The sequence below is a fragment of the Girardinichthys multiradiatus genome, chromosome 5, assembly GCF_021462225.1.
Source record: "Girardinichthys multiradiatus isolate DD_20200921_A chromosome 5, DD_fGirMul_XY1, whole genome shotgun sequence".
NCBI lineage: Eukaryota > Metazoa > Chordata > Actinopteri > Cyprinodontiformes > Goodeidae > Girardinichthys > Girardinichthys multiradiatus.
The window spans coordinates 16,372,256-16,384,377 of NC_061798.1; the positions used below are offsets into that span (position 1 = coordinate 16,372,256).

The following is a 12,122-nucleotide window of genomic DNA, read 5'->3' on the forward strand; positions in this document are numbered from 1 at the left end:
AACAATGCATCTTACCAATAAGTCTCATACAATTAGAATGCCTGTTTATTTCCCTTTATATTGTGACACATTTGTAAGGAAAATGAATTTGTGGGTTGACCAGCACCCATAAAATATCCTACCAAATCCTCTCTGCCATAGCTAAAGACCTTTTGGTGGAAACAGTGTGATGGTGTGGGAAGGCATCTCCCTCAGTGGAAAAACAAGGTTTGTGAACATTGATGGGAATCACAACACAGAGAGATGTCAAGATGAGGCAATTCAATATCTCCACTCAATGGTCACCCCCACAGAGCAAGGTTTATCAGAGTGGAGGGAAAGCAATTGTCCACCCCCCGTGCCTCCTCCACTGAACACTTGTGGGATCAACTTGAGCTAGTGTTGGCCATGCCACATTTACCAACACAACCACATTGGCTGACATGTGGCAAACGCTGGTTGAAGAATTTGATTTCGCTCCACAGTAGTGTGCGACCAAGCTTATGATCATCAGGAAGAGGAGGTGCCAGGTTGTTGTGGATGTGTATGGGTTGGCAGAGAGGATTTGAAAAGTTTTTCATTGTTGCTTCCCACATACACAACCCTGCTACTCAACCCACAAATGCCTTTTCCAGACAAATGTGACACAATTTGTTGTGCACTAGACAGGCTATCCAACGGTATAGGATTTATTGCCAAGACTTATTGTTACAAAAAAGAACTTTGTGACCAAACCCAAATTTCATTACATTTATGCCAAAAAAAGTTTTACTATTTGTTTTGAAGCTATTTTGTGATAAACTCTGCCCTCCCAAAAAGTACGCTTCAATGCGCACATGATGATTGGAACTGATCAGTGTAGTGTTGAGTTCATCCATTCATAATTTTCTTGTTTTTCTTATTTTGAATAAAATTACTTCTACAACGGTCCTCATTTTTATTCTGTGCTTTTATGGCATGTATGGTTTGAATTTCTATTTCTGCAAAAATGACTACCAGGCCGACAAACTTATAATTTGTTCAATTCTACCAGTAAGCCCACCCAACCCCCATCTGCCTCCCATCACCCTTACATGCAGTTGCAGTACTACATAGTCCACCATTGTCATTCCAATGGATGAAGAAACTGGAAAAAAATTCCAGAGCAGTCAGAGAAATTATGAAGATATGAGTTCCAACGACATGCATGCTAGCATTGGTTCTGCTTCACCATTGGCAGCACCATTTATCATAGGTTAAGGGTCATCAAAAACATACTCTGACTCAAGCTGAACCCCTCACAGTTAAAATGTAACTTGATTTTTTTTTAAATCTGCCAGAGTCTGTCAAAAGCTGCTTATCTGATATGTTTACTAATGCCAGCTGATCACCTTGATTCTTATGCCATTTCTAATGTCATCAACCCAAACAAAGCAATTGTTTTCTTTCAGCCTCCTTTTTTAAAACGTTGGATTTTGTGGAACCCTCCAGTGGAATCCCAACTTAATTTTCCTGGTAATGTTAGTGAAAAGCCCTAGCAAGCCCTAACCCTAACACCACTGGTATAAAACAGTTACTGGTATATTAACATAATACAGAGTTTGCAGGATCATAATAAGTTGCAGTCTGACATTGCTTCAATTTAAAATGCACCACAATACCATTGTTTCTGTGTTGTTAAGGCATAAATTAAACTCCTTTTTTGACATAGCAGCACTCTAAACAAACTTCGATGTAACCATGGCGTCAAAATGTTGTAGTTGTGCTGTACTCTCCCACACAAAAGGTAGAAAAGTTGTTAAGTGCAATGGCACTGCAAAAAAAGGTCACCAAAGAATCAATCCATGAAGAGTGAATCATTCAAATCCCCAAAACATTCTGTTTTACCATACTTTTCTCTCCCTTTTCGTTGCCATCTGTGATCCCAGGCTCCTGTTTGTTGATGGTGTGCAGAGCTGCGAGGCAGGTAATCAAAAGTGACTCATGGTTCGTGTTTGTCCATTTTGCAGATGGAGCAGTCGTGGCACATGTGCCACGTGATAAACATAGCAGGTGTTTGATCAGCTGGTCACAACGTAAAAAAGTTCACCAGCATTTCTGGAACAGATCATGTCGCCCAGCTCAGCAATGGTGGTCACGAAAGGACCTTCGGCTAACATCAGTAAAGTTATTACAGAAACACTGCTCACAAATGTGTGTATACCTCATTCACAATGAGTTCACATTACCAATGCAAAACTCAATGAATTTTATTTGAATTTTATGTTTTATGCATGTTTTGAATATATATATTTTTTGCAAATAAAATTCCCAACAGTGTGGCATGCAATTATAGTTCTGGACTTTGATTGGGCCATTCATACATGAATATAATTTGATCTTGGCCATTCTATTTTAACCCTGGCTATATGGTTAGTGTCATTGTCCAGGTTAAAAGTGAAACACAACAAAGATTGCCCTGTGTTTAGCTCCATCCATCTTCCCATTAATCAGCCTTCTGGTCTCTCCTCAGCATAATGCTGCCAACACCATTATTTTACGGTAGGTAAGGTGCGTTCAGGGTGATGTGGAATACTGTTTTTTTTGCCATATATCACATTTTGCATGTAGGCCATAAAGTTCAGTTTTGATCTGATCTAATTCTGCCACATGTTTGAGGTGACCCATGTGGCTTGTGCAAAACTGCAAATACATCTTTTTTATGTCCTTGTTGGTCTGTCACATGAAATCCTATTAAATTACAAGAACATTTCTGACAAAATTTGAAAAAGTTGAAGGAGTATGAATACTGTTGCAAAACTCTGCAAGTAAAACTGCTACAACTGAAGTTTAGTATAATTTGTTTTGCTTGATGAATTTAAGAAAGAATATGGTTAAGGGTCTCCAGTTTTTGAATAGACATAGTAGCATATGTGCTTTTTGTTCAACGGCAGCTACAGGATGGCAATGATGTGTATGTTTGCTTATTTTCTTTGACTATCTGAGAAATTGTTTGAGTGGCTTTTAAATCCTCCTCATGAATTGATAAGAGGAGACAGTCATCGCATTCGAAGTCAACGTCAGTCACAGGAAACCGGATGAAAGTGAGAGGCAGTGAGAGTGCATTTTTTGAACAGGTGGCTTGTTGATGTTCCCCCGGAGTGGCAGTTGGTGTCACGGGTGCAGCTTGAACTCCACATTGCTGTACTTCGAAGGGAGGGAGAGGGCGGGGGTGGAGTTGGGGGGGTGATCACTGGTTCATGTTGGCAGGGAGCGCTGTTCTGTCAAGGTGCATTATTCTTTTCATTGTGAGATACGTCCCCCATCTTCTGTCCTGAGTGGCTCCTGTTCTCAGAAATTTAAAAAAGCTGCCTTTTTTGTCTCTCTGTCATTTGCTCGGGACTCTCCCTTTTCAAAGCTGTCACCTACCTGCAGCACTATCCAGTTTCACCCTTCTCATCTCATCAGTCCCCCTTTGTTAATGTTTTATATCTGTGCAGTGCATTGCAAAAGGCTAAATCATCCCTTTTGAACCTTTCCACAATTTCTCTATTCTTTGGGTAATAGCTCATGGTGCAACTTGGGTATTTTTGAAACCACAGTAGTTCACTGTTAACGATAATCGTTATATTTTTATAGTAAAACTAAGCTGCAGTAGGGCATTAGTACTGTCCAACTAACAGTAAGATGATTTTCCTGTTCAAATCAAAAGTTAAATGTTATAAATAAATTGCTCTAAATGAATATTGTGTTTTATGTCTCACGTCTGTTGAACAACATGCTGCATTCATTATAGAAAAATGGCTTTTCTACCAAAGAACAAGGATCAGTCTAAAACTATTCCACTTAAGTCAAGAACAGTGGCCTATTTCCTATCAGTGTGTGTTACTGGCTGTTTTCGGTTATGATCCTGGTGTTTTTGTGGTAATCTTTGTTGCCTGAATGTGCTCCCCAGGTTGAAGCTCCTTGTTAACTCTGGATTATTCCTGCTGTCTTTGTAACAGTTTGTCCCTTCCTTGTTCCACGGTCAACCTCGGCAGCCTCTCCTCCCCGGCTTCGCTCCTTCCTCCTGAAAATAAAGGGACTCATTTGGTCAAACCCTCCAAACCTACCAACCAACCACGCCAGTCCATCAGAAACTCAAACACCCGGATCAACTCCCCCTTCAACACTCTCCTCAAGACCCCAAGCAGTAAGCCCATTCACTTACAGGGGTTGGACAATGAAACTGAAATACCTAGTTTTAGACCACAATAATTTATTAGTATGGTGTAGGGCCTCCTTTTGCGGCCAATACAGCATCAATTCGTCTTGGGAATGACATATACAAGTCCTGCACAGTGGTCAGGGGGATTTTAAGCCATTCTTCTTGCAGGATAGTGGCCAGGTCACTACGTGATACTGGTGGAGGAAAACGTTTCCTGACTCGCTCCTCCAAAACACCCCAAAGTGGCTCAATAATATTTAGATCTGGTGACTGTGCAGGCCATGGGAGATGTTCAACTTCACTTTCATGTTCATCAAACCAATCTTTCACCAGTCTTGCTGTGTGTATTGGTGCATTGTCATCCTGATACACGGCACCACCTTCAGGATACAATGTTTGAACCATTGGATGCACATGGTCCTCAAGAATGGTTCGGTAGGCTTTGGCAGAGACGCGCCCATCTAGCACAAGTATTGGGCCAAGGGAATGCCATGATGTGGCAGCCCAAACCATCACTGATCCACCCCCATGCTTCACTCTGGGCATGCAACAGTCTGGGTGGTACGCTTCTTTGGGGCTTCTCCACACCGTAACTCTCCCTGATGTGGGGGAAACAGTAAAGGTGGACTCATCAGAGAACAATATATGTTTCACATTGTCCACAGCCCAAGATTTGCGCTCCTTCCACCATTGAAACCAACGTTTGGCATTGGTATGAGTGACCAAAGGTTTGGCTATAGCAGCCCGGCCGTGTATATTGACCCTGTGGAGCTCAGTTCTGGTGGAAAAGTTCTGGTGGAAACAGGAGAGTTGAGGTGCACATTTAATTCTGCTGTGATTTGGGCAGCCGTGGTTTTATGTTTTTTGGATACAATCCGGGTTAGCACCCGAACATCCCTTTCAGACAGCTTCCTCTTGCGTCCACAGTTAATCCTGTTGGATGTGGTTCGTCCTTCTTGGTGGTATGCTGACATTACCCTGGAGACCGTGGCTCTTGATACATCACAAAGACTTGCTGCCTTGGTCACAGATGCGCCAGCAAGACGTGCACCAACAATTTTTCCTCTTTTGAACTCTGGTATGTCACCCATAATGTTGTGCGTATTTCAATATATTCAGCAAAACTGTGCTCTTACCCTGCTAATTGAACCTTCACACTCTGCTCTTACTGGTGCAATGTGCAATTAATGAAGACTGGCTACCAGGCTGGTCCAATTTAGCCATGAAACCTCCGACACTAAAATGACAGGTGTTTCAGTTTAATTGTCCAACCCCTGTATATATATACTATAAAGTCTCAGCCTGAATTTCTTATGTATTCTAATTCAATTCCTTCTTTTCCAACTTCACAGAGTCTCCACGATCTGTCCTTGCAAAAATAAACTACATTCCCTCAGCATGATACTGCTACCACCATGCTTCACTGTGGGAATGTTTGTTCAGGGTTATGTGCGGTGTTAGTTTTCCACAAAACATCAAGTTTTTTCATGCAATCACTTGTTTTGGTACATCATATAAATCCCTATAGATTTCATTATCGTCTGTGGATATAATAACCCCTTCTAAAAATGTAAGGGGTATTGCGAAACCTTAACTTAATCCTTACATTTGTCCTGAATTCCCAAAAGCACACTCTGATGCAAAAATAAATGGTTGTGGCTTTTTTTGTGAAATGTGTGATCTTGAGGAAGTTGTCATTTTTCTAACGTTTAGTGACAGGCCCCGGCACCGCTGGGAATGAAGGAATGACCCCTGTCAAATACAATGATACACCGACACAATGATACATCCTCGGGTTAAATGTGTTATTTCATTTTAGGTTTATTCTATGTTTTCCCACTTGCTCTTTTTAGTGACAATGTGCGCCAGGGTCCTTGTGGTTTTTTTTTTTTTTTTTTTTGCTTTAGTTTATGTCTTGTTCTCAGTTTAAAACTACTGTGCAGAACTGAGCTAGAAACACAGCTCAGGATGCTCCAGGTTACCTCATTTCTTGCTTTGTCTCTCATGAGATTGAATTACTCTCCTGCTAATGCTGATCTCAAACCAGCTGGCTGCTTCAGCTCTGAAGCAAAGCTTTACTAACACAGGAACATTCTTTGCTACTGACCCAATTAGGTGCATGTTGCTTTCCTTTCTAATTTTCATTCTGTACTCTTGAAAAATGGCTTTGATTTTTTTCCACAAATGACAAGTAAGTGATTAATTGTGCATTTAATCTTTCACCTTCCCATTCCTTTATGCAAAACTGCAACAGAAGAACAAAAAAAAAATCGACTGCTACCTGGGTTTGTCCCATCAGCAGAGTCCCATAAATAAAACAGACGGGGAGAGGGAGGTGGTGGAGGGAAGCGTGACCCAGAGGCAGGACTGAATACAGAGTGAAGGGGGAGAAATGAGCCAACTGCTCCAGATCAGGAGTGTGAAGGTGACTTTAGAAGAGAAAAGATGGAGATGCCAAGAAAGAAAAAAGTAATAAATGGACAAGTAGAGAATCTGATCAAAATAAGTATATCATTAAAAAAATATAGGAAGAATCAACCTCTGATATATGTAACTGAAAGAAAATGACAGGACTGATGAACATTGGCACAGTTTCTGCAGCAAAACAACAAACAATCCTCTCCAGATCTTCAGGACTTCATAAGCATGTCCAAGGGAGCATGAAAGTAGTATGCAACATCAAATCAGAGCGCAACTAAAGTGGCGCACATGTAGAGAAAGCAGTGATTGTAGCGAGGTGTGAAGCCAATACCCCTTGGCAGAACTTCTTGCTGTGCTTAATGAGGCAACAGTGCTAGCAATTAGTTACCTATGTGGCATTATTGTTCACCAAGAGGTGAACACATTATCCACAAGATGCCTCTAACAGCCTTTGTTCCTCAGGTTCTTTGGTTTTGCTCACAAACCGGCGTGTTTTACTTTGTATTCTTCTCTTGGAAGAGAACAAACTGAGACTTGAAATATTTATTGTGGAGCTGATTACTGCGCAGTAAAAATTAAAAATCAGAAGAGATAGTGAAAATGCTCATCCTAAGAGTTGTTTTCCAGCAAAAATGACTTAAAGCACCCTTTATTTTTTTGGATACTCAGATTTTAATCATATAATTAAGATTTGCCTTGACTTGACCATCAAGCATGAGCCTTTTTATTTAAAAACAGTGATGTTCAATCAGAATTAGTGTTGGGCTATATCCATATTCTATTTCCCTAAAATAAGTTGGGGCTATACTGTTTTGCTGTCTGTCTTGACAGACTTGTGTATTATTTCTACATGTAATGCATCTAAATAATATTTAACCTTACCTTCTTAGATTATGGATGCACCACACAAATGTTTTTTCACTGATATCACAGCATGGAAGAAAGTCATCAAATCACTTTTGGTGTAGAAAAACACACATAAACTGACCTTAAGCATATTTATCCATACACAGATGTGAACACTCAACTATATGGACCAATATTGTTGAAACTAGCTCCAAGTGATATTAGATTTAACTGATAATCCTCTATTCCACAAACGTTGCTTCTTTACTTAGTTGGATGTGAATACATGTTGAATAAATTATTTTCTTTCTGCTATGGTTAAAACTCAGTCAACAAAATGCAACTGCATCCTTTTCACCTTAATGAGAATATCTCCATGCCTACAGCAGATCTTCAGTTAAACATTGGGTCTAGGAATGGATTTTCTTATATTACCTCCTGTTGTGGAACAGGTTTGATTGAAGAACGCTTTCTCTTTGGCCTTGGTATAAAATGTGCTGATCAAACAATGATGACTTTACAATGGTGCGACTCTTGTGTTGAAGAAGAGAATGGAAAGAGAGAGACAGGGACGGATGACAATAATACACTGACCAGCCACACAAACAACTAAGCAGTTGGGTTCAACTGCCTCTGGAAAACACTTTATTAAATAAGACTGATATGATTTTTAATACATACTGATGTCATAAATTCATTGTGTGTAAGCTATGGTCCCAATCAAACACAAACATCTGAGATTTGACCTTTCACCAACAAGAACTGCTTTTCTCCAGATTCCTTCAAAATGCCCCTGCTCAATTTGAGAGCTCATCAAAATCAAACTTCTTATCAAGACAGCTGGTGCAGTTGCCGTGTTTGTCAAAATATGAATATATGACCTCATCAGTTGTTGTCTGAATGCCTGTCAATACGTGTCAAAGTCCCCCTTATCTTATTTGGCTCAGAACACTTTTTAATAGTTTATAATTAATCATAACCTGAAATACTGATCATCAAAATGTGTAGCTTCAAAGGAGGGCGAGTTTACAGGACATGTATGAGAGCTGTAAGACAGTGGTGAGGTGTCCTGTAGGTGTGGCAGAGGAGTTCCCAGCATCAAAGAACGGCTCTGAGTCCCTTCTTGTTTGCTGTAGTGACGGACAGGTTGACAGATAAGGTTAGTCAAGAGTCTCCATGGACTTTGATGTTTGCAGATGACACTGTGATCTGTCAGAGCAGGAAACAGATGAGGGAAAATCTAGAAACATTTGCCCTGCAACAGAGGGGAATAAGGGTTAGCCAGAGCAAGACAGAATTCATGTGTTTGAATGAGAGGCACCCCAGTGGAGCTGTGAGCGCCAAAGCGATGGTGGAAAGATTATTTTAGTATTTTAAAGCTGTTTATGCATGTGCGAATAATGTTATCAATAACAGAAGCACGTCACTGATTATGCGCCGCTCCTTTACCCTAACACACACATTGCAGGCGCTCGAGTGGGCACCCCTCAAGTACGAGCCTGAGCTCTTTGGGCTAGAAAACGGAAGGATGATAAAGATGTCGTAGGGGAGAAAAAAAAATTTTTCAAAGTGGTTGAAAGGCAGTAGGTAAGTTATGACAGTGTATCAAGAAGAGGCTTGTAAATAATGAGGTTATCTAAAGCTACTACTAGTAAATGACAGGTTACTATTGTCTTGCAACTGTGTACTGATCAGTATTTACACTTGAGTTTAAATGTCTTCACTCGTATATAACACTACAGTGCTGTTGTGATGTATTTAAGTCTGATCAGATGTAGCGTCCAATTAGTAAATGATATCCAACAAGGATATCATTTAAAAACAAAATTTCATGTTTTTTATATGTGGTTTGACTGCCTTACTTTTGAATCCTACTCAACAGAAAATTCATGTCATTCAATCTGTGAGGATCAGCAATGCCAAGTCCGCTTATTATGAGCGACTTTTGGCTTGTTTTTGACTAATGATGCTTGCAAATCTCGTGAGTTGCGGGTTGAGGTTTTTTGGGCTTGTTTATGAAGGTGAAGTTGCTTATTTGGGCTTGGCTTTCTCTCCGAGTGAAAACCCTTGATTATCTCCCAGCTCCCCCCAGTAAAGCAAAACACCAGTGGTAGGTAGTTTGTCTATTTTATGCCCCCGTTTCCTGGTAATCATGCCCGCCATAGTTGACATAGTTGGCACAACCCAAACACATTCACACCAGAGCCCATAGGACAGGAAAACGAGTAATAAGACAACATGAGAGAGTTCCAGCATGTCGGGAAAATATGGTAAAAATATAAATGTGTATCTTTTCAAGTTTTTTGTTGACTGTGTTTACTGTCATTTTGCTGTTATGTATGCAAAATGCAAATTTCTTTTGATCAGAGTTTAAAAGTACAAGATACTCAAAGAATTTAAGTCATTAAAAATGTGCATGGTAAAAGTGTTTAGCATACTTTTGCTGTCGTTTATGTATAATGCCATAATAATTGAATACATTTATAGTGTTTACAAATGGCCTCTGTTTTACACAGCTGGTTGCTTGTTTCTTTCATGAAATCTGGCAACACTAGTTAGGATGGAGAGAAAGAATCAGGACAGATGCAGGAAGATGACAGGTTGGTCTAATAATAGGTGGAAAAGTAGGAACTGGTAACACAAAGTAATTTTTAAATCATATTGCATATTGCAAAAGTACATTACCAAAATGTGTAATTTATTTAAAGCTACTGAAAACAGTGTGGCGTGCTCAATTTTATTTGATGCCATTCTTGACAAATTGGCAAGTGAAAAAAGCACGACATAACAATTTGTATTAACATTCTTACATAGTGTACAAGCTGTTGTTCTGATGTATAGATAAGATTTATACATAAAAAAGTGGGGGGTGGGGTGTGTAATGTGTCTTCATAACCCTCAAAAAGTAGGTAGTTGTGCGCCTGGTTACAGGGAAAAGAGAGAAAGAAGTTGGAGGATTTTAAGGAAGGTGGTGAGACCAGAGATGTTGTATTAGAGACTGTGGCACTGAAGAAAAGACAAGAGTGGAATTATTACACATTTAAAACGGTAAATGTGATAAAAGCAACACCCAGAACAACATCAAGTTCCATCAGTAAACACACTTTATTCACAAAATAACAACATATTAATGCTAGAGCAAATTGTGCACTAGTATAGGCAGCAATAGAGCACCAACATAGATGAGAAACTTGTTTATACCTTTTTACACTCATTACAGTCCCTGTAGTGTTGAAAAAATAATACAACTAACCAGCAGAACTGTTGGTCCAGAGAGGAAGTTTCCAGTAGGTACACTCTTCATGCCCAAATACAAAATCAACATGTTTGAGCTTTGGTGCACAGCCAACATCAAATTTAAAGCAGTTTCCATGACAGTAGTCAAAAGAAGACGGCTATTTATTCTTGGATACTTCAGATATGGACAGCATAGAAAAGACATTAGTGGTGGCTGTGCTGGTTGGTTGTCAGTGGGGTTATCTAGAAGTGGGACCCCTTAATAAACACTGCCCAGGGCCCCATACGAATTTGGGACAGCTCTACGAAAAATTGACATTTAGCAGTAAGTAGCCTTAAATTGCATCCCTGCCCACAACCGTTCCTAAATGTAGCCGCTCAAGAAATTTGCTATGCCCAAAACCAGCCTAAAAGATGAAGTTGTGGATTATTAGGTCTGGCTGTTTTGTTTCACTTCACACTAAGAGATGGGAATTCAGTGCAAGAGATGTGAGTTCCAAACATTATTATGCCAAGGCGTCTATGTGATCGCTGAAAACACCGGATTCCTTTTTTCCAACTCATTGAAAATGACAAATGAGCAACCCCAGCGAACGTTTTGTGTTTTTATCAGTAGCACATGTGTTACTACATATTGACAATTCACAGAGTGGAAAGCAACATGCAGATTAGCAGAAAAAGAGTATCAAGCAACAACTCTTATCAGCACACACACACACACCTGCTCTGCAGAATCTGCCGCTGCATTCACACAAGTGCACCCGCTGATCTTTCTGACTTTATGCTGGGGAGCTGGATGGTTCATGTGTGTAGGAAGTCTGAAGGAATTGGTAGAGACATTTGTGATCACACATGCCCACTCACTCCGAACATGTCTGTACTGTCGGAGGGAAAATGGTTCTAGCGGATCATTGGCATTAACACCTATCAGAGAATCATCAGATTCACTTTGTTCTAGCAGTAAAACTATGAGAGAGAACAATCAGCTAGGGATTAAAGACTAAGGAGATATCTGCATAATTTAATTTTTTACCTTGATTAATAATATTGCTACAACCTGATTAACAGTGACAAAAACTTCACCTTGCTATGAACTCCTGTTCAATTGCTTGCAAACACAAATAGCAAAGTAGCTGATCACATGGCACCATCTCCCAGCATTTTACATATACCATCACTATATGCACAAAATCTTGAGCCCTACAGCAGCGGAAGAGTACACTGTGTGCCACTCCTGTCAGCATTGAGCAGATAGCTGAGGATAGCTGGTTAAAATGTGGCATATTGCTTTATGTGCTAAACCTGCTTTACATCTTTTCAAAATGTTCCATGATACATAATGTTCTCTAACATCTGGATTTTATTTAGGGGTATTAGAGTAAAGGGGGTGGAATATATGCATGCCACACTTTTCAAATTATGAAGTATTTAAAAGATGAAAACCATTTTCCCCCCATTTATAGAACAATTACGT

At 39.9% G+C, this 12,122-nt stretch overlaps 1 long non-coding RNA gene across 1 annotated transcript; it reads left to right on the plus strand.

Annotated features, from left to right (window-relative positions):
- The first annotated feature begins 1,758 nt into the window (after positions 1 to 1,758).
- On the plus strand, positions 1,759 to 5,798 carry LOC124867890. Its single transcript, XR_007038168.1, has 3 exons — positions 1,759 to 1,924; positions 3,942 to 4,129; positions 5,497 to 5,798. It is a non-coding gene; the product is annotated as an uncharacterized LOC124867890 (long non-coding RNA).
- Positions 5,799 to 12,122: the final 6,324 nt, after the last annotated feature.